This window comes from Manis pentadactyla, chromosome 6 (genome assembly GCF_030020395.1).
Source record: "Manis pentadactyla isolate mManPen7 chromosome 6, mManPen7.hap1, whole genome shotgun sequence".
NCBI lineage: Eukaryota > Metazoa > Chordata > Mammalia > Pholidota > Manidae > Manis > Manis pentadactyla.
This window is the reverse complement of record NC_080024.1, coordinates 61,778,609-61,801,452: the sequence shown is the minus strand read 5'-3', so window position 1 is coordinate 61,801,452 and position 22,844 is coordinate 61,778,609. Positions and strand designations below refer to the sequence as shown.

Sequence of the window (22,844 nt, the reverse complement as noted above, 5' to 3'; positions counted from 1 at the left end):
AAAATTACACAAGGAAAAAGAGCACTGTTGCAAACAAATCTTTGCAACAAGTGTAAAGTAGTATGTTCCTCAATTTAAGCTATTTATTCATTTTCATATTGTTTAAGCACACTAAAAACCATGGTGTATCCAAGCCTGGATGGAGACAGTCATCTGAAACATTAAGTACCTATCATCATTTTAGCTATTTGTAGTATGGCTGGATCTCAGACTCAGGTGTTATAAAGAAAAAAGAAACTTGTATGTCAGGATTATCCAGTGAACCATTTTGAATTTGAAACTTATTTTTGTAAAAAATGTGAAATTTGCCATTATCATGTTGAGTCAGTTCCAAATACTTTTATGTTGCATTTACAACTTTTGGGTTTTGGTCCAATATATAAAGGACTTAAAAGTATTCCTATCCTCACAAAAAGAAAAAAGCTGAAAATCAACAAATCTTAGATCCATCAGAGATTTGAGGTCACAGGGGAAAACACTGCCCCAAAAATGAGAGAGACCAGGGATATAGAAAATTACAGTTTGCTAGGGCCAGGAATCACCAGTGGAGCCAGCAGCTGCTAGGGATACTTTGTGAGTTTTATTTCCAGAATCCCCATTGGGTTCTCAGAGTTAACATCAAAGAACAATACCTTGTACGTCCCCTCCAAAAGGGAAAAAGGAAAAGTAACTATTTTGAAATACGCCCAGAGCATTTTGTGTCCGAAACAAATGCAACCCTCAAGGGAAACTATTTGACCAGAGCCCAACCTACCTGGGTTAAAAAAACTGAGAAGTTGGGGGAAAAAGCTAAGAAGGTTACAGCCAAGAGGTACAGGCTCACTAAAGAGATCTGGTCACAGTATTGTAAAATGCTTCCCCACTCCCTGTGTCTTACCATCAATAGGGCTCCTGTTATAATGACATGGGACTACAACTGAAGCAAAGCTCAGACTCTATTAAAGGACTCTCTAGGGAAATCCAAAGGTAACAGGAGGGACACAGACAAGGACACTGCAGGAAATTGTAGCCTCTGCCAGCTATAGCTACAGCTATAGCAAACAGTAAACACAACATAACTCTTAGCCAGATAAACATAAAACCTCACACTAAAGGCCTATTTACCTCAGTTCTGTCTACCTGATACATCATGTCCAGCTTTCAACAAAAAACATGACAATATGCTAAAAGACAAAACCACAGTCTGGACAGACAAAGCAAGCATCAGAATCAGACGCAGCTAAGGAGAGTTAGGAATTATCAGATTGAGAATCCAAAATAACCAAATGGATATGGTAAGAGCTCTAATGGAAAAAGCTGACAACATGCAAGGACAGATGGGTAATGTAATTAGAGGAAATCTCTAAGAATCTAAAGGAAATGCTAGAAATAAATAACACTAATAGAAATGAAGGATGCCTTTGATCAGCTCATCAGTAGACTGCACATGGCTAAGAAAAGAATCAGTGAGTTTTAAGATGTGATTAGAAACTTCCCAAACTAAAAAGCAAAAGAAAAGAAAATGAAAAAAAAAAATGACACCAGAATTTCCAAGAACTATAGAACAATGACAAAAGGTGTAACATATTCAAGAGGAATACTAGAAGAGAGAAAAGAACAGAAGAAATATTTGAAATAATAATGACTTAGAGTTCTTAAAACTAATGAGAGACACCAAACCACAGACCCAAGAAGCTCAAAGAACACAAGATAAATACTAAAAACTACACTTAGATATCTCATATTCAAACTGCAGAAAATAGAAGAGGAAGAGAAAATCTTGAAAGATGCAAGAGCCTCTAGAGTGGAGAGACTGTAAAAATTATACTAGATTTCTCTTAAGAAACCATGCAACCAAGAGGAGAGTGGAGTGACATATTTAAAATGTTGAAAGAAAAAAACCCACAACATAGAATTCTGTATCCAATGAAGTTATCCTTCAAAAATAAAGGAAAAATATTTTCTTAAAAAAATTGAGGAATCTGACTTCCCCTTCGTAGATGCTGAACTACCCAATGTGCCGAAGGCCGGGGAGACTCCTGGAATGGCCGCAGACTCTTCTTCCATGTTACAGTTCCTGAGTCATCTCATCAGTGCCGTCCATTCACCAAAAGACACCTCTGTTTCTGTCGGTGCATCAGTTTCTCAAAAGCAGCATGGAGATGTAGCTCCTGACCATGAGGCTCCCAGCAATGAGCCTGTACTTAACTTAAGGGACCTTGGATTACCTGAATTAAAAATTGGACGGATTGATTAACTGGTAGGCAGTCTACTTCCTGGATTTTGTAAAGGCAAAAGCATTTCTTCCCATTGGCATACATCTCATGTCTCTGCACAATCCTTCTTTGAAAATAAATATGACAACCTTCAAGGACTCTGAAAAGTATTTGTTCAGACCTTCAGTACTGGCCAGTTTTCATACAGTCTCAGGGTTTTAAAACATTGAAATCAAGGACAAGATGTCTGCAGTCCACTGAAAGATTAGCAGAAACACAGCATATAGCACGATCATTTGTGAAGGAGTTTCTTTTGCGGGGCAGAGGAACAGATGTTGAGAGTTTGGACAAACTCATGAAAACCAAGAACATATCTGAAGCTCACCAAGATGCGTTTAAAACTTGCCGGGAGCCAATCTACTCCGCCTGCCTGATGGCACAGCCCTGCAGGCCGGTGGATGGATGCTGCACAGCGGGCCTCCAGAGGGGAAGCTACTGATATCTCTTCTGTTGCTTAATCTGACCATTTCCCGAGTCTGAACAGCCCTCATGAATCAGAAAAAGCCCCTAGAGAATAGACTGTTAGGGGTCGTAAAGCAATCATAAAACTCAGCTTGTGACCCTACACATTCCCCTCAGGCCGGTGGGTTATTATCCCTGGGTTGGAAAATAGAATAAAGTTCAGGTGACTTCAGAGTACAACTCCCTGGCCAATTTGGCCCCCAGGAAAAACAAGAGGTGACTTACATGAGGCGTGGGTCAGGAAAGCAGGTGGAAAAATCTTGGTAGAGTTCCCTTATAAATCATTACTGTATAAACTACAGTACACATTGTTATAGTCAAGATCAATGGAATGAATGCTGCTCATTCTACTGTAAATGGTTTCAGGGAACTATGGAAAAAACATGCCCCCACAGCAAGCCTACATGAGAGTCCAGTTAAACAAGTTTTAAGACACATTCAGAAAACACTGTGGTGCCTTGTAGAAATTTAACCTGAGATTAGAATCTAAAGGTATGAGAGCAACAGAAAATTCTTGAAGAAGAAAACATGATGACCTTTCATAGTTGGGAAAACAGGGGAACATTCCGAGAAGTAGATTATGTCATAAATCACTGAATGACACATGCCTTATGATGATTTTATGATGATTTCATGTAACCAGTCTCCTATACATTGCTTGAGGTTTCTGTCAATAAACAGGCCAGGCTTAGCATCTTTGCTAGTGTCTGTGTACTCATTCATTTCGCCGACGCTGTTCCTCCTTCAGGGACTCCTGGACTCGCTGGAGCTGGACTCTGGCAAAAACTAGTTTTGCAGAGGGTTTCCTGAAAGCTCAGGCGCTAATGCAAAAAAACCAATGATTCTCTCAGAAGAACTCATCTGATCCTCATTTCCTGCTGCTCTTTGGCATTTATGGATTCTTTAAAAACCCATTTTTATATGTCCGTTTCTAGACGACGGGGCTTGATTCTGAGGTAGATCCTGTCCAGATGAAAAATGTCACCTTCAAACATGTTAAAGGAGTGGAGGAAGCTAAACAAGAATTATAGGAAGTTGTTGAATTCTTGAAAAATCCTCAAAAATTTACTGTGCTTGTAAGTAAACTTCCAAAAGGAATTCTTTTAATTGGACCACCAGGGACAGGAAAGACACTTCTTGCCCAAGCTGTGGCAGGAGAAGCTGATGTCCCCTTTTACTAGTTTCTGGATCAGAATTTGATGAGATGTTCGTGGGTGTGGCAGCCAGCTGTGTAAGAAATCTTTTTAGGGAAGCAAAAGCAAATGCTCCTTGTGTTATATTTATTGGTGAATTAGATTCTGTTGGTGGGAAGAGAAATTGAATCTCCAATGCATCCATATTCAAGGCAGACTGTAAATCAACTTCCTGCTGAGATGGATGGTTTTTTAAACCCAATGAAGGAGTTATCATCATAGGAGCCACAAACTTCCCAGAGGCATTAGATAACTCATTAATACATCCAGGCCGTTTTGACATGCAAGTTACAGTTCCAAGACCAGATGTAAAAGGTCGAACAGAAATTTTGAAATGGTATCTCAATAAAATAAAGTTTGATCAGTCTGTTGATCCAGAAATCATAGCTCGAGGTACTGTTGGTTTTTCTGGAGCAGAGTTGGAGAATCTTGTAAACCAAGCTGCATTAAAGACAGCTGTTGATGGAAAAGAAATGGTCACCATGAAGGAGCTAGAGTTTTCCAAAGATAAAATCTTAATGGGGCCTGAATGTAGAAGCGTGGAAATCGATAACAAAAATAAAACCATCACAGCGTATCATGAATCTGGTCATGCTATCATTGCAAATTACACTAAAGATGCCATGCCTATCAACAAAGCTACAATCACGCCGCAGGGGCCAACATTGGGACATGTGTCCCTGTTGCCTGAGAATGACAGATGGAATGAAACTAGGGCTCAGCTCCTTGCTCAAATGGGTGTCAGTGTGAGAGGACGAATGGCAGAGAAGCTTAAATTTGGAACTGACCATATTACAACAGGAGCTTCTAGTGATTTTGATAATGCAACTAAAATAGCAAAGTGGATGATTACCAAATTTGGAATGAGTGAAAAGCTTGGAGTTATGACCTACAATGATAAAGAGAAATTGAGTCCAGAAACTCAATCTGCTATTGAACAAGAAATCAGAATCCTTCTAAGGAACTCATATGAATGAGCAAAACATATCTTGAAGACTCATGCAAAAGAGCGTAAGAACCTAGCGGAAGCTTTACTGACCTATGAGACTTTGGATGCCAAAGAGATTCAAATTGTTCTTGAGGGGAAGAAATTGGAAGTGAGATGATAACTCTCCTGTAATGGATGAGTAGCTGGTTTTAATGAGAATTTAAGTAGGCCTGCAGTCCTCTCCTTTTGCAATGCTTTTCTCTCCCATTCTTGGCATCACTCAAGGGCGTGAAACACTTTGTCAGCCTTCTGTCACAGTTAACTAATTCTGGTTATTCTCATGATGACACCTATTACAAATTAGTAACCTATACAAATATTTTAAACAACTATGAGGATTGAAAACAGCTTGTTTGAGAAATGCCAATCAGTTACTAAAGTTGAAAATCAGTAATGATTTTATGTTTGGTTACTTTACTAGATGTGAATAAAATTTCCTTTAGCTCTTAGGAAATATTTTGACTCAGTGGAGTAAAGTTGTTGAAGGATTGTCTTTATTTCCAGAGAGCACCATTTATCTTTGATAAAGAATTGATGCTGTTTAGCTGCTGGTAAATCATATTTCTAAGTACATCAGTGGAAACTTCATTAAGGTGCACTTGATTGTGCTACAGATTGTCCAGATATAAAATGGCTTAAAATCTAAGTGTGGAGAATTGTAAACATACAGGTACAATTGGAACTTAAATGATTCTAACCTTCTGAAAATGCAACATGCATTTTCGTGTTTTTTTTAAACCTTACTATCACTTTGACTAAAGAACTTCATTTCAGAGCACAGCAGCAGTGTTTTGTTAAGTAGACAAGTAACACACTTCAACTTTTGAATAACTGCATAATTATGCTTGGTATTGGAAGCAAAATTAAACCAAAACTCAGTCCCCTTCAAAGTGAACTTTTGAAATTACCTTGTATTTAAAGTGGAAAGTTGTGTGTGTTTTTTGTTCAGATTTTGTGAATATGAACATGTTGTTCCAGGATTTATAGATAAAATTTATTTAACTCAATAGAAAAATTATTTTAGAGCACATTGTGTTGTTTTACAGCCCAATTATATTTATGAACGTATTCTATTAAAATCACCTCCAGTTCAAAAAAGAAAAAAAATTGAGGAAACTGTCACCAGTGTAGACCTACCTTGCAAGAAATATTAAAAGAAGTTTTTCAGAGAGAAAGAAAATGACACAGATCAGAAACTCAGATCTACATAAACAAAGGAAGAACACTGGAGAAAGAATAAATGAAAAAATGTTTTACTTAACTGATTTAACAGATAACATCCTGTTCAAAATGAGAATAGCAATATACTGGATGATCATAGCTTATGGATAAGAGAAAAATATGACAACAATGTTATATGGGACAGGAGGAAGGAACTGGTTGTAAATAGGCATTGGTTTGCTCTGTTATAAGGTACTGCCAGTACTTATGAAGTGGTACAGTGTTATTTAAAATGGACTTAGATTAGTTGTAAATGTATATTGCAAATTCTAGGACAACCACTAACATAAAAAAAAAAAAACTAAGAATAACTGGTATGCTAATAAAAGAGAAAATGGAATCACACAAAATACTCAATTAAAACCCGGGAAAGCAGAAAAAGAGTGAAGAACAACAAAGCAAAACAAAAAATGAAGCAACAAATAGAAACAATTACAAATATGGCAGATTTCTAAGCAAATCAAAAACGGATTAAAAGAAGACCCAATTTTATGCTAACTACAAGACATCCACTTTAAATATAAAGATATAAAAAAAGTAAAGTGATGGAGGAAGATACACAATGCTAAGACTAATCAAATAAAGCCAAAGTATATCAATTTCAGAAAAAAGAAATTTATCAAGGATAAACAGAGACAATTACATACTCAAAAAAAGGGGTTTGATCTCCAACAAGACACAAAACCCCAAATGTGTATGCACCTAACAAAAAAAGCATTAAAATATGTGAGGCAAAACCAATAGAAATGTTTCAAAGGACAAGTCCATTATCATAGTTAGAGTCTTCAATGCCCCTCATTCAGAAATGGGACAGATCCAGCAGGCAGAAAATCAGCAGCATTTAGTTGAACTGCACAGCATCACCTACCAGCTGGATCTAACTGACATCTATAGAACACTTCATCCAATGGCAGCAGAATATACATTCTTCTCAAGCTCATATGGAACATTCACCAAGATAGACCATATTCTGGGCCACATAACTGACCTTAATAAATGTAAAAGAATTTAAATCACACAAAGATTGCTCTCAGGGGATTCTGGGAAAAAGATGGCAATGTTAAGAAGGCAAGTCAGAAACCTCCTCCCCAAATCACACAGAACATGAAAATACAGCAAACACAACTAAACTGGACAACAACTTGAAGACTGCAGATCTGACTATCTACATCTGGGGAAGAGGAAAACACCTCACAGAAAAGGGTAAAGTGGCAAAGGTGTGATACAGCAGGACCCAAACCCTCCCCCTATCCAATCCCACAGGTGGGAGGAAGTGGAATAGAGTAGGGAGGGAGCAGGAGCCCAGGACCACTGAATACCTGGCCCTGGAGATCTGCTCCTAGAACATGAACCCACATTACATGGAGCTCTGGTGATTAGAGGGGCTTGACAACAAAGACAGGAAGAACACCTGATGAGGCTGAGATTCCAGCCACTTGCAGAGAACAGGTATGCTCTACTAGCTCCCTGAGACAAAAGCAAAGCGGGAAGTCTGAAAGACTTCCCAGCAGTGAGAGGTGTGCCAGAGGGCCAAGGGTTACACAGAGCTCTCTGCTCAGGAGAAAGGGCAGGTGGACAATACCTCCCCAGCCTGCCCTCAGCGCAACAGGTTAGGAACTCTCAGAAGCCCCAGATGCTCCATCCCCTTTGCTGGCAATGCAGCCCTGAAGCTTCTCCCTGCAGTGTGTGGCCTACTGGCCAGCAGTAAAATCAAACTTTGCTCCTGGGTAGGAGTGGGGAGACCCTCCCAGCTTTCTCAGCTGTTTTGGACCAGCCAGGGAAGTACGTGGAAGCTAGCCCTGGGAGCTCCTTCCTTATGGCAGGCACTGGGTCCTGCTCACCTGTGGGCCCCCACCATTGCTGCAGGTTGGGTGGAGGGCAGCTCTACCCATAGCAACTCCAGCTGGACAGCCCTGAGTATTCTCCCTGCACGCATGATGAGTTGACAGCCCACACAGCCTACCTGAAATCAGATCACTACAAGCCATACAGAAAAGTGCCCCGCTGACTGCATGACAATAGCTGGGGCTCCCACACAGGAAACTGAGCTTCTGGGCACTAGAGGGAAAGTCCTCCATAAAGCTATTATTCCATAGGAAACACTAAAAAAAATGAAGAGGCAGAGGAACTTGGTCTAAACAAAACTACAAGACAAAATACGGCTGAATGAAACTGAAATCACCAATCTTCCAGACAAAGACTTCAAAGTGAAAGTCATAAACATGCTCACAGATCTAAAGAAAAATATTCAAGATTAAGGGAGGACCTCAACAAAAAGACAGACAACCTGACCTCCAAAAGAGTCACTCAGGGCTGAAGAAATACAGTATCTGAAATGAAAAATACAATGGAGGGATTTAATAGTAGGCTTACACAGGTTGAAGAAGTTGTAAATGATCTGGAAATTAGGGAGCAAGAAAACGAGGAAGCTGAAAAACAAGAGAAAAAAGGATCTCTAGGAATGAAATAATAATAAATAATAATAAGAGAGCTGTGTGACCAATTTAAATGGAAGAATATTTGCATAATAGGGGTACCAGAAGAAGAAGAGAGACACAAAAGGATGGAAAGTCTCTTTGAGTCAGTAATTGTTGAAAATTCCCCAGACTGGGGAAGGAAATAGACACCGAGGTCATGGAAGCTCAGAAAGCTCCTAACAAAAAGAACCCTAGAAAGACAACATCAAAACATATTATAATTAATGGCAGAGATATAAAATGGCAGAGATCAAGGACAAGGAAAGAGTACTGAAAGCAGCCAGAGAGAGAAAAAAGATTACTCATAAAGGGAACCCCATCAGACTATCAGTAGACTTCTCAGCAGAAACACTACAGGCCAGAAGGGAGTGGTAGGATATTTTTAATGCAATGAAAGGGCCTCCAGCCAAGAATATTCTACCTGGCAAGATTATCATATAAATTTGAAGCAGGAATTAAACAATTTTCAGATAAACAAAAGCTGAATGAATTTACCACCACTAAGCCAGCCCAACAGGATATGTTAAAGGGACTGCTCTAGATGGAAATTTTCCCAAGGCTAAACAGCTGTCACCAGAGAAAATAAAACCACAGTAAAGGTAGTAGACCAATTAACTACCAAGCAAGTATGAAATTAAATCAACTACTCATAAAATCAGTCAAGGGATACACAAAAAGTGCAGAATATGACACCCAATATATAAACTGTAGAAGAGGGAGAAGAAGAAGAAGGGGGGGGAAAGTACTTTTAGACTGTGTTTGAAATAGAGTAATCAGTGATTTAAGATAGACTGTTAGATAGTAAGGAAGCTATCCTTGAACCTCTGGTAACCACAAATCTAAATGGCAAAAAGTACATATCTATTAATAATCCCCTTACATGTAAATGGACTGAATGTACCAAGCAAAAGACACAGAGTGACAAAATGGATTAAAAAACAGACCAATCTATATGCTGCCTATAAGAGACTCATCTCAGACCCAAGGACATACACAGACTAAAAGTGAAGGGATGGAAAAAGATAGTTCATGCAAATAATAGGGAGAGAAAAACAGGAGTAGCAGTGGGTATTATCAGACAAAATAGATTAAGAAATTAAGAGACAAAAAAGGACATTATGTAATGATCAAGGGGTCAGTCCAACAAGAGGTTATAACTGTTATAAATATCTATGCACCCAATATAGAAGCACCTAAATATGCAAAACAAATACTAACAGAATTAAAGGGGGAAATAGACTACAACACATTCATTTTAGGAGACTTTAACACACCACTCACACCAATAGACAAATCAACCAGACACAAAGGTAAGGAAACAAAGGCACTGAACAATACATTAGAACAGATGGGCCTAACAGATATTTACAGAACATTCTACTCAAAAGCAGCAGGATACATATTCTTCTCAAGTGTATATAGAATGTTTTCCAGAATAGGTCATAAACTAGGTCACAAAAAGAGCTTCTGTAAATTAACAAAGATTGAAATTGTATCAAGCAGTTTCACAGACCACAATGATATAAAACTAGAAATAAATTACACAAAGAAAACAAAAAAGCCTACAAACACATGGAGGCTAAATAACATGCTTCTGAATAATCAATGGATCAATGACCAAATTAAAACAGAGATTAAGCAACATATGGAGACAAATGAAAACAATTAACTCAACAGCCCAAAACCTGTGGGATGCAGCAAAGGCAGTTCTAAGAGGAAAGTAGAAGTAATACACACTTACCTCAAGAAATAAGACCAATCCCAAATAAACAGTCTAAACTCGCAATTAATGAAACTAGAAAAAGAAGAACAAATGAAGCCCAAAGTCAGTAGAAGGAGGGACATAATAAAGATCAGAGCAGAAATAAATAAAATTGAGAACAAAACAACAGAATGAATCAATGAAACCAGGAGCTGATTCTTTGAGAAAATAAACAAAATAAATAACCCCCCTAGCCAGACTTATCAAGACAAAAAGAGTGTACACACATGAACAGAATCAGAAACGAAAAAGGAATAATCACAAGGGACACCAAAGAAACACAAAGATTAGAGAATACTATGAAAAATTATATGCCAATATATTGGACAACCTAGAAGAAATGGACAACTTTCTAGAAAAATACAACTGTCCAAGACTGACCAAGGAAGAAACAGAAAATCTGAACAGACCAATTACCAGCAATAAAATAGAAGTGGTAATCAAAACACTACCTAGGAACAAAAGTCCTGGATGAGATGGTTTCACATCTGAATTTTATCAAACATTGAAAGAAGAGCTAATACTCAGCCTTCTTAAAGTATTCCAAAAAGTAGAAGAGGGAATACCTCCAAACTCATTCTATGAGGCCAGCATCACTCTAACACCAAACAGACAGAAACACCACAAAAACAGAAAATTACAGACCAATACCCCTGATGAACAGATTCAAAAATACTCAACAAAATATTACCAAACCAACTTCAAAAATACATCAGAAAGATCATCCATCATGACCAAGTGGGATTTATTCCAGGGATGCAAGGATGGTACAATATTTGTAAATCAATCAATATCATACATTACATTAACAAAAAAAAAACCACATGATCATCTTAATAGACGCTGAAAAGCATCCATTCATGATAAAAACTCTTTAATAAAATGGGTATAGAGGGTATGTACATCAAAATAAAGGCCATATACATACAACAAACACACAGCCAACATCATACTTAACAGTAAAATGCTGAAAGCTTTACCTCTAAGATTGGGAACAAGGCAAGGATGCCCACTCTCACCACTTTCATTCAACATAGTCCTAGCCATGGAAATCAGAAAACACAAAAAAGACAGAAGCATCCAAATTTTTGGTAAGGAAGAAGTTAAGCTGTCACTGTTTATAGATGACATGATATTGTACACAGAAAACCCTAAAGATTCCACCAAAAAATGATTAGAACTAATAACTGGATTCAGCAAAGTTGCAGGATACAAAATTCATACACAGAAATCTGTTGCATTCCTATATACTAACAATGAACTAGCAGAAAGAGAAATCAGAAAAACAATTGCATCAAAAAGAATAAAATACCTAGGAATAAACCTAACCAAGGAGGTGAAAGACCTTTACTCTGAAAACTACAAGACACTCATGAGAGAAATTAAAGAAGACACCAATAAATGGAAACACATCCCGTGCTCATGGATAGGAAGAATTAATATTGTCAAACTGGCCATACTGCCTAAAGAAATCTACAGATTCAATGCAATCCCCATCAAAATATGAACAGCATTCTTCAATGAACTAGAACAAATAATTCTAAAATTCATATGGAAGCACAAAGACCAAATAGCCAAAGCAATCCTAAGAAAGATGAAAAAAGCTGGGGGGATTATGCTCCCTGACTTCAAGCTCTACTGCAAAGCCACAGTAATCAAAACAATTTGGTACTGGCAAAAGAACAGAACCAAAGATCAATGGAACAGAATAGAGAGCCCAGATATAAACCCAAGCATATATGGTCAATTAATATATGATAAAGGAGCCATGAATATACAATTGGGAAAAGACTGCCTCTTCAACAACTGGTGTTGGGAAAACTGGACAACTACATGTAAGAGAATGAAATAGGGTTACTGTATAACTCCATATACATAAGTAAACTCAAAATGGATAAAACACCTGAATATAAGTCATGAAATCATAGAACTCTTAGAAGAAAACATAGGCAAAAACCTCTTGAATATAAACATGAGGAACTTTTTCCTGAACACATCTCCTTGGGCAAGGGAAACAAAAAATGAACAAGTGGGACTACATCAAACTAAAAAGCTTCTGTGCAGCAAAGGACACCATCAGCAGAACAAAAAGACATCCCACAGTATGGGAGAAGAGAGAATATATTTGTAAATGAATTGTCTGATAAGGGGTTAACATCCAACACATATGAAGAACTTATTTGCCTCAACACCCAGAAAACAAATAACCTGATCAAAAAATGGGTGGAGGACCTGAACAGACCCTTCTCCAAGAAGAAATTCCGATGGCCAACAGGCACATGAAAAGATGCTCAATATCACTAATCATCAGGGAAATGCAAATTAAAACCACAATGAGGTATCATCTCACACCAGTGAGGATAGCCAACATCCAAAAGACAAGAAACAACAAATGCTGGGGAGGATGCAGAGAAAGGGAAACCCTCCTACACTGCTGGTGGGAATGTAAATTGGTTCAACCATTGTGGAAAGCACTATGAAGGTTCCTCAAAAAAACTAAAAACAGAAATACCATTTGACCCAGTAATTCCACTCCTAGGAATTTACCTGAAGAAAACAAGATCCCAGATTCAAAAAGATATATGCACCCCTATGTTTATCGCAGCACTATTTACAATAGCCAAGATATGGAAGCAACCTAAGTGTCCACCAGTAGATGAATAGATAAAGATGTGGTACATATACACAACAGAATATTATTTAGCCACAAAAAGAAAAGAAATCCTGCCATTTCCGACAACATGGATGTATCTAGAGGGTATTATGTTCAGTGAAATAAGCCAGAAGGAGAAAGACAAATACCAAATGATTTCACTCATTTGTGGAATATAAAAACAAAGCAAAACAGAAGGAACAAAATAGCAGTAGACTCACAGACACTGAGAAGGGACTAGTGGTTACCAAAGGGGAGGGGTGTGGGAGGGCAGGTAGGGAGGGAGGGAGAAGGGGATTGAGGGGCACTATAATTCACAATCACAATATAGGTAGGTCATGGGGACTAGGTAGTACAGCACAGAGAACACGATTAATGACTTTATAGCATCTTTATTATGCTGATAGACAGTGACCACTACAGATGTAGTGAGGACTTGATAATATGGGTGAATGCTGAACCACTGTGTTGTGTATCTGAAACCATTATAAGATTGTGTATTAATGATACTTTATAATAATAAAAAAAGAATGCTGTCAAACCAAAATGGAATTAAACCAGAAATCAATAACAAAGATAAGTAGAAAATCCCAAAGTATTTGGATGTTAAACTACATACTTGTAAATAACACATGGGTTGAAGAACTCTTAAAAAATTTAAAAATATTTTGAATCAAATGAAAATACAACTGTGTTTAACAAAGAATTTGGCTGGCCCTTGTCCCCGGTTCCTGGGAGGGATCCTCTAAATCTTGAAATTTCTCCAGTGATATGAGTGTCTTTATTATTCATGGTGGGACCTGATAGTTTATGTTAATGAAGTGACTTATGGCAAGCCTCTAGATAGGTTACATGCAGGAAATTACCCAGAATAGGCTGGACATGCCAGAAAGACCTACCATGTAATCAGAGGGTTGGGGCTTTGAGCCCCATGATATCAGCCTGACCTCTGGGGAAAGGAGAGGCACTAGAGACTGAGTTCAAGCACATGGCCAATGATTCAGTCAATTATGCCTATATAACTAAACCCTTATAAAAAACTCTGCACAGCTTGGGTGAGCTTCCCTAGTTAACAATACTCTGTGCATACTGTGGCACACTAATGTGAAACAAAGGTGGTATGGCCAGACTCCATAGAGAGGACAATAGAAGCTAGTTGTATGGGGTAGGTGGGGAAAGCAAGGCCATTTTAACTGTGTTCAAGTTTGAAATTTAAAGACAAAGAAGGTGATATTAGAACCACTTTCCTTAATACATTGTAAGATTCCATTTATATAAGATGTCTAGAATACACAATCCAAAAAAACTAGAAAGTAGATTAATGACTACCTAGGGATGGGGGAGACTGGTGGAGGGTAAAGGCTGAGGGGTGTGACGTTTCCTTTGGGATAGTAAAAATGTTCTAAAACTGGTGATGGATGTACAGCTTTGTGATATACAAATTCAAAGCCATTGAAGTGCATATTTAAAATGGGTGAACTGTGTGGTATCTAAATTATGACTCAGTAAAGTTGCTAAAAAACGCTTGCTCAAGAAAATGAAAAGACAACCACAGACTAGGAGAAAATATTTGCAGAAGACACATCTGATGAAAGACTGTTATCCAAAGTACAGAAAATATACAATGAGACTCAATAGTAAGAAAATAAATGCCCAATTAAAAAAATGGGCCAAAGGCCTCAACAGACACCTCACCAAGAAGATATACACATGGCAAGTAAGTTTATGAAAAGATGCACCACACAGTATGCAGGGAAATGCAAATTAATACAATGGGATGCTACTACATATCTATTAGAATGAACAAAATTTATAACATTGACAATGCCAAATGCTGGTGAGGATGTGGAGCAACAGTAACTCTCATCATTCCTATTGGGAATGCAAAATGGTATAGCCACTTTAGAAGACAGTTTGGCAGTGTCTCATAAAATGAAACACTCTTATCGCACAGTCCAGCTATCATGTTCCTTAGTAATTACCCAAAGAAGCTGAAAACTTATAACCACACATAAACCTGCACAGGGTTGTTTATAGCAGCTTTATTCATAATTGCCAAAATTTGGAAGCAACCAAGATGTCTTTCAGCAGGTAAATGGATCAAAAAATTGTGGTACAACCAGACAATAGAATATTATTCAGTGCTAAAAAGAATTGGGCTAATAAGCAAGGAAAAGACATGGAGGAACCTTAAACATATTACTAAGTGAAAGAAGCCAATCTGAATATCATCTTCTGGAAAAGGCAGAAGTAAAAAGATCAGAGCTTTCAGGGGTTAGAAGGAGGGAGGATTGAATTGGCATAGCAGAGAGGTTTTTTAGGGAAGTGAAACTACTTCGTATGATACTATAATAGGGGATAGAAACCCTCATACATTCGTCCAAACCCATAGAATGTACACCAAGAATAAGTCCTAAGGAAAACTATGGACTTTTGGTGATAGCGAAGTAACAATGCAGGTTCATCAGTTGGAACAAATATATAGTTCTGGTGGGGGATGCTGATAATGGGGGAGGCTATGCATTTGTGGGGGAATGGGGCATATGGGAAATCTCTGTCCTTTCCTCTTAATTTTTTCCTGTGAACCTAAAACTGCTCTAAAAAATAAAGTCTATTTTTAAAAAACACAAACAAGACTGAGACAAAAAGATTAAGAGGGAGGCATACAGATAAATGTAACTATTAAACTATTAAATTTTTCAAGAAAGCCAAAAAAAACATACAAAAAACCCCACTTGCTTTGTTGAAAACTTCCACTGTGGATTAAAAAGAAATGATGTTTAATTTCAGTACACATTAAAAACATGAGTAAGTGACAGATGGTAACAGTCAATGATAGGAATAAGGGCAATAGAGTACAGATAAAAGGCAGGTAGGTGAGCCATTTAATTATATTGTAATATAAAAATATTTTATAAAAACTCAGTTATCACTGAAGACCAACAAGTTTTACATATAATTTTGATGTACCTAGAGTAGATGAAAACTTATAAAGTTATGATGATATTATCAGTAGAAAAGATATTCTAAACCAGCTTAGCCAAAAGAAGCATTTTGATTGCCTAATTTAACTTTGTAAAGGAGAAGTAAATCTTATAGTTGGTCTCTGTAAACCTCACAGCTGGAACATTCTAACAGAACCTTGCAGTTTCCAATGATCAAAGTAAGTTACTTTATATACTAAACTAAGAATTTCATAATAGAAATAACATATCACCAGGGGGTGCAGTTATCATGAAATAATTACACTCCTGGGAGATTACAGGCACAAGGCTGTACCCCAGGGGTGTGATTATCCCATGATAACCACATCCACTGAAATTGCATTATTGCAAAAGTAATCTCTATACACTGGTGAGACACTATTCATAGGTGATTTTTTTAAATGAGAAGATTTTTTAGCTTGAAATCAGCAAGTGGATTAGGAAATTGGCCAGTTTATTTTTCATTGCATTAAAATTCAGAATACATCATCATTATTATTTGCTTCCCTATTTCATACAGTAGTTTTGATTTTGTTTTTGAGAAACCTTTAAGAGTTTCTATTAGTGTCAGTGAAGTGTACTGCTAAATTCAAGCCATACTTTAAAGGTATTAACTAAGCAATACAATTTTCAATATTTTATTTCTATGTACCATTTTAAATTATTCTAAGATAATATTCATTTAAAAATTGTAAATGTATGACCACTATTAATATTTTGGTCTATCTCCTTCCGGGCATTTTTCTAAAAGTATCTACCTATAGTCCACTAAAGATAAACATGAGTAGAATCCATGTAACTACTTTGTTTTATAATCTGCTTTTTTAATTTGACCAAATGTTGTAAAAAGTATCATTAAGAGATATTCATATCAAACTGAACAGCTACATGCAAAAGAATGAAACTGGATCACTTTCTTACACCATACACAAAAATAATTTTGAAATGAATTAAAGACCTAAATTTAGGCAGTAACTCTTAAACACTGGCCTTAGCAATTTTTTTCTGGATATGTCTGCCCAGGCAAGGGAAACAAAGGCAAAAATAAACAAATGGGACTACATCAAACTGAAACCTTCTGCACAGCAAAGGAAACCATCAGTAAAATGAAAAGGCAACCTACTGCATGAGAGAATGTATCTGCAAATGACATATCCAACAAAGGGTTCATACTGAAATACATAAAGAACTCATATAACTTAACACCAAAAAAACACATAAGTAATTAGATTAAAAATGGGCAGAGGACCTGAATAGACATTTTTCCAAAGACATACAGATGGCCAAAAGACACATGAAAAGATATTCAACATCACTGATCATCAGGGAAATGCAAATCAAACCACAATGACATATCATGACACCAGTCAGAACGGCTAGTATCAAAAAGACCAGCAATAAATAACAAGTGTTGAGGAGGATGTAGAGCAATGGGAATTCTTGTGCACTGTTAGTGGAAATGTGAACTGGTACAGCCACTATGGAAAACAGTATGGAAGTTCCTCAAAAAATGAAAAATAGAAATACCATATGACCCAGTAATTCCACTTCTAGGTACCTACCAGGAGAAAACAAAAACACAAATTTGAAAAGGTATACACACCCCTATATTCAATGCAGTATTATATACAATAGCAAAGGTATGGAAGTAACCTAAGTATCTATTAATAGATGAATGGATAAAGGAGATGGCATGTGGGCACGCGCACATGCGCGCGCACACACACACACACACACACACACACACATGGGAATATTCCTCAGCCATAAAAAAGAATGAAATCTTGCCATCTGTGACAACATGGATGGTCTTTGAGGGTATTATGCTCCTGAAATAAGCCTGAGAAAGACAAATGCTATATGATTTCACTTATATGTGGAACCTAACAAACAAAACAAACAAAACAAGAGATAGACACATAAATACCGAGAACAAACTGGTGGTTGTTAGAGGAAGGTGGGGTGAGGGGATAAGCAAAATAGGTAAAAGGGATAAAGTATAAACTTCCAGTTATAAAATAAATAAGCCTGAGAGAGGGGCAGAAGATGGCGGCGTGAGTAGAGCAACGGAAATCTCCTCCCAAAACAACATATATCTATGAAAATATAACAAAGACAACCCTTCCCAGAATAAAGACCAGAGGACACAGGACAATATCCAGACCACATCCGCACCTGAGAGAACCCAGCGCCTCGCGAAGGGGGTAAGATACAAGCCCCGGCCCCGCGGGAGCCGAGCGCCCCTCCCCCCAGCTCCCGGCGGGAGAAGAGCAGGCAGAGCAGGAGGGAGATGGAGCACAGGGCTGCCGAACACCCAGCCCCAGCCATCCGGGCCAGAGTGCAGAGCGCTCGATACTAGGAAAACAGGGCAGCAAGAACAGTGAGCAGGCACTGGAGGCTGGGCGACTGAGGGCATAAGAAAAGCACGCGACCATTTTTTTTTTGCTTTTTTGCTGTTTTGTTTTGGCGAGCGCTTTTTGGGAGTTTTAAAGGGATAGGGACCCCAATACTAGGGAAACAGGGCAGAAAGACCGGTGAGCAGAGGCCTGAGGCTGGCACCGGAGAATAAAGAAAAACGAACGACCACCTTTTTTTTTTTTTTTTTTAATTAAAAAAAAATTTTTTTTTTCTTTTTTTTTGGTGGTCGTTGTTTTGTTTTGGTGGGTGCTTTTTGGAAGTCTTAAAGGGGCAGGGCGGGTCACTTAATCCAGAGGTAGGGAATCCGGGATCTCTGGGCACCCTAACCCCTGGGCTGCAGGGAGCAGGGAGGCCCCTTACGGAGATAAATAGCCTCCCAGCAGCTCCTGCTCCAACGCGACTCCACCATTTTGGAGTAGCTGCCCGAGCCAGGCCACGCCCACAGCAACAGCGGAGATTAACTCCATAGCAGCCGGGCAGGAAGCAGGAACCCTGTCTGTGCGCAGCTGCGCAGCACAAGCCACTAGAGGCTGCTGTTCTCCCAGGAGAGGAGGGCCACAAACCAACAAGAAAGGAAGTCCTTCCAGCCGTCACTCGTCCCAGTTCTGCAGACTATTCCTATCACCATGAAAAGGCAAAGCTACAGGCAGACAAAGATCACAGAGACAACACCAGAGAAGGAGACAGACCTAACCAGTCTCCCTGAAAAAGAATTCAAAATAAGAATCATAAACATGCTGACAGAGATGCAGAGAAATATGCAAGAGAAATGGGATGAAGTCCGGAAGGAGATCACAGATGCCAGAAAGGAGATCGCAGAAATGAAACAAACTCTGGAAGGGTTTATAAGCAGAATGGATAGAATGCAAGAGGCCATTGATGGAATTGAAACCAGAGAACAGGAACGCATAGAAGCTGACATAGAGAGAGACAAAAGGATCTCCAGGAATGAAACAATATTAAGAGAACTGTGTGACCAATCCAAAAGGAACAATATCCGTATTATAGGGGTCCCAGAAGAAGAAGAGAGAGGAAAAGAGATGGAAAGTATCTTAGAAGAACTAATTGCTGAAAACTTCCCCACACTGGGGGAGGAAGTAATCGAACAGACCACGGAAATACACAGAACCCCCAACAGAAAGGATCCAAGAAGGGCAACACCAAGACACATAATAATTAAAATGGCAAAGATCAAGGACAAGGAAAGAGTGTTAAAGGCAGCTAGAGAGAAAAAGGTCACCTATAAAGGGAAACCCATCAGGCTAACGTCAGATTTCTCAACAGAAACCCTACAGGCCAGAAGAGAATGGCATGATATATTTAATACAATGAAACAGAAGGGCCTTGAACCAAGGATACTGTATCCAGCACGACTATCATTCAAATATGACGGTGGGATTAAACAATTCCCAGACAAACAAAAGCTGAGGGAATTTGCTTTCCACAAACCACCTCTACAGAACATCTTACAGGGACTGCTCTAGATGGGAGCACTCCTAGAAAGAGCACAGCACAAAACACCCAACATATGAAGAATCGAGGAGGAGGAACAAGAAGGGAGAGAAGAAAAGAATCTCCAGATAGTGTATATAACAGCTCAATAAGCGAGCTAAGTTAGGCAGTAAGATACTAAAGAGGCTAACCTTGAACCTTTGGTAACCACGAATTTAAAGCCTGCAATGGCAATAAGTACATATCTTTCAATAGTTACCCTAAATGTTAATGGGTTGAATGCACCAATCAAAAGACACAGAGTAACAGAATGGATAAAAAAGCAAGACCCATCTATATGCTGCTTACAAGAAACTCACCTCAAACCCAAAGACATGTACAGACTAAAAGTCAAGGGATGGAAAAACATATTTCAAGCAAACAACAGTGAGAAGAAAGCAGGGGTTGCAGTACTAATATCAGACAAAATAGACTTCAAAACAAAGAAAGTAACAAGAGATAAAGAAGGACACTACATAATGATAAAGGGCTCAGTCAAACAAGAGGATATAACCATTCTAAATATATATGCACCCAACACAGGAGCACCAGCATATGTGAAACAAATACTAACAGAACTAAAGGGGGACATAGACTGCAATGCATTCATTCTAGGAGACTTCAACACACCACTCACCCCAAAGGATAGATCCACTGGGCAGAAAATAAGTAAGGACACGGAAGCACTGAACAACACAGTAGAGCAGATGGACCTAATAGACATCTATAGAACTCTACATCCAAAAGCAGCGGGATATACATTCTTCTCAAGTGCACATGGAACATTCTCCAGAATAGACCACATACTAGGCCACAAAAAGAGCCTCAGAAAATTCCAAAAGATTGAAATCCTACCAACCAACTTTTCAGACCACAAAGGCATAAAACTAGAAATAAACTGTACAAAGAAAGCAAAGAGGCTCACAAACACATGGAGGCTTAACAACACGCTCCTAAATAATCAATGGATCAATGACCAAATCAAAATGGAGATCCAGCAATATATGGAAACAAATGACAACAACAACACTAAGCCCCAACTTCTGTGGGACACAGCAAAAGCAGTCTTAAGAGGAAAGTATATAGCAATCCAAGCATATTTAAAAAAGGAAGAGCAATCCCAAATGAATGGTCTAATGTCACAATTATCGAAATTGGAAAAAGAAGAACAGATGAGGCCTAAGGTCAGCAGAAGGAGGGACATAATAAAGATCAGAGAAGAAATAAATAAAATTGAGAAGAATAAAACAATAGCAAAAATCAATGAAACCAAGAGCTGGTTCTTCGAGAAAATAAACAAAATAGATAAGCCTCTAGCCAGACTTATTAAGAAGAAAAGAGAGTCAACACAAATCAACAGTATCAGAAACGAGAAAGGAAAAATCACGACGGACCCCACGGAAATGCAAAGAATTATTGGAGAATACTATGAAAACCTATATGCTAACAAGCTGGGAAACCTAGGAGAAATGGACAACTTCCTAGAAAAATATAACCTTCCAAGATTGACCCAGGAAGAAACAGAAAATCTAAACAGACCAATTACCAGCAACGAAATTGAAGCGGTAATCAAAAAACTACCAAAGAACAAAACCCCCGGGCCAGATGGATTTACCTCAGAATTTTATCAGACATACAGGGAAGACATAATACCCATTCTCCTTAAAGTTTTCCAAAAAATAGAGGAGGAGGGGATACTCCCAAACTCATTCTATGAAGCTAACATCACCCTAATACCAAAACCAGGCAAAGACCCCACCAAAAAAGAAAACTACAGACCAATATCCCTGATGAACGTAGATGCAAAAATACTCAACAAAATATTAGCAAACCGAATTCAAAAATACATCAAAAGGATCATACACCATGACCAAGTGGGATTCATCCCAGGGATGCAAGGATGGTACAACATTCGAAAGTCCATCAACATCATCCACCACATCAACAAAAAGAAAGACAAAAACCACATGATCATCTCCATAGATGCTGAAAAAGCATTTGACAAAGTTCAACATCCATTCATGTTAAAAACTCTCAGCAAAATGGGAATAGAGGGCAAGTACCTCAACATAATAAAGGCCATCTATGATAAACCCACAGCCAACATTATATTGAACAGCGAGAAGCTGAAAGCATTTCCGCTGAGATCGGGAACTAGACAGGGATGCCCACTCTCTCCACTGTTATTTAACATAGTACTGGAGGTCCTAGCCACGGCAATCAGACAAAATAAAGAAATACAAGGAATCCAGATTGGTAAAGAAGAAGTTAAACTGTCACTATTTGCAGATGACATGATACTGTACATAAAAAACCCTAAAGACTCCACCCCAAAACTACTAGAACTGATATCGGAATACAGCAAAGTTGCAGGATACAAAATCAACACACAGAAATCTGTGGCTTTCCTATATACTAACAACGAACCAACAGAAAGAGAAATCAGGAAAACAACTCCATTCACAATTGCATCCAAAAAAATAAAATACCTAGGAATAAACCTAACCAAAGAAGTGAAAGACTTATACTCTGAAAACTACAAGTCACTCTTAAGAGAAATTAAAGGGGACATTAACAGATGGAAACTCATCCCATGCTCGTGGCTAGGAAGAATTAATATCATTAAAATGGCCATCCTGCCCAAAGCAATATACAGATTTGATGCAATCCCTATGAAACTACCAGCAACATTCTTCAATGAACTGGAACAAATAATTCAAAAATTCATATGGAAACACCAAAGACCCCGAATAGCCAAAGCAATCCTGAGAAAGAAGAATAAAGTAGGGGGGATCTCACTCCCCAACTTCAAGCTCTACTATAAAGCCATAGTAATCAAGACAATTTGGTACTGGCACAAGAGCAGAGCCACAGACCAATGGAACAGACTAGAGAATCCAGACATTAACCCAGACATATATGGTCAATTAATATTTGATA

The 22,844-nt window shown here is 38.3% G+C and overlaps 1 protein-coding gene and 2 pseudogenes across 1 annotated transcript in view; 2 read left to right on the top strand and 1 right to left on the bottom strand.

Annotated features, from left to right (window-relative positions):
- The window catches only part of CIR1 (corepressor interacting with RBPJ, CIR1), a 62,353-nt gene that overhangs the window by 10,974 nt on the left and 28,535 nt on the right, over positions 1–22,844 (bottom strand). The gene's annotated exons all lie outside the window — the stretch shown is intronic.
- On the top strand, positions 1,410–3,434 carry LOC130684108 (ATP-dependent zinc metalloprotease YME1L1-like; annotated as a pseudogene).
- Positions 3,246–6,581, top strand: LOC118907906 (ATP-dependent zinc metalloprotease YME1L1-like; annotated as a pseudogene).